This window comes from Ceratina calcarata, unplaced genomic scaffold, assembly GCF_001652005.2.
Source record: "Ceratina calcarata isolate Rehan_Ccalc_2016 unplaced genomic scaffold, ASM165200v1 scaffold329.2, whole genome shotgun sequence".
In the NCBI taxonomy this organism is placed as follows: domain Eukaryota; kingdom Metazoa; phylum Arthropoda; class Insecta; order Hymenoptera; family Apidae; genus Ceratina; species Ceratina calcarata.
This window is the reverse complement of record NW_017155624.1, coordinates 1,317,800-1,319,089: the sequence shown is the minus strand read 5'-3', so window position 1 is coordinate 1,319,089 and position 1,290 is coordinate 1,317,800.

The following is a 1,290-nucleotide window of genomic DNA, read 5'->3' as shown; positions in this document are numbered from 1 at the left end:
GTTCTTCCGACGTCTGATTTCTTTTTAAAAAATGCGTTTCTAAAGTGCATAAACTTTTGGGATTGACTGTATAGCCAATACATCCTTAAGCACGATATGATAATTGAAAGTATAGAATTCATTATCTATATCTACCTCAGAAATACACAGACTGTCAGTCTACAATTACAAGAAAAACTTCTCCAACTAACAAATAGTATGTCACCAATCAAATTACCAGCAATTTTTGTTAAATTCTTTGAAATAAACCAGCGTTTATGGAATGTGTCAAGGTTAGAGATAACGATTATAAGTTAACGTGTGAATGGAAAGAGGTAGAGCAGATTTGAACGAGGCGAAACAAATCGAGCTAAAGTCGATGCTTATGTGGCATCGTACGTACCGTAGGTTACTCGTATCGACCGCGACAGGCTGTACTTAAAATAATACAGGTTTCTGTGCAGATTTAATGGGCGGTTTAGTAGGTAAGTGCAGTAATTTAGATTACGATTCCACGTCCATACCGTAGGCCTCGTTAATTATTAGCGAACGATACTGCTTATGAATATCGAACACTTTGCATCGTATCTATCGTGCGCGTTTATTCATGTGCCCGCCAGACGCTTCCACGCGAACTATACATCGAGGACGTCTCCGGAGATAGCTAGCGTCCTTTTTAAACAGCGTCGTAACGAAAAGCGTAGGTATAATAGAGCATCCGGTATTACGGTTTGGCTGTCACAAATGATTCGTGCAATCCCCATGGAAATTCCCAGACGTATTAAACTATTAAACGGTAAGCATCCTATTATAGTGAGACGTAAGGATAGAATTCAATGCTGTTGAAGAGAGACATTGTTTGCCACGCTTCGTCTTATTAATGGAGTCCTCCGTTGCTCTGCGAATGCTCAGTAGCATGAATGATTAAGTACTGCGAGAGGGTTACAATAATTCCATGTTTATAAGAAATTTGATATAAGAGTTTCGTACTTCTATGGAAAATATTTATGTTTACGTTATAATAGGAAAAATATAGAAATTGTATTTCCCTCCTTAAACTTTGAGGCACTTTGATTATTTTTGGAATCCAATTAAATTCTGTGGACAATTGGAAAGAAATTGTATCACTGTAACGTACGTGACAGTAGATGCTCGAGCCAGTTCGCCGCGAACCAATTTGGTCGAAGTGGTTACAATCAACTGGTTTCAGTTAATTTTGAATACAATTGCCTCACCAAGCATTGGCTAAGCAGACAGTCACAGAATTGCATCGCTGCATCGAATCCGAGGATTTTCATTTATACAATTGTC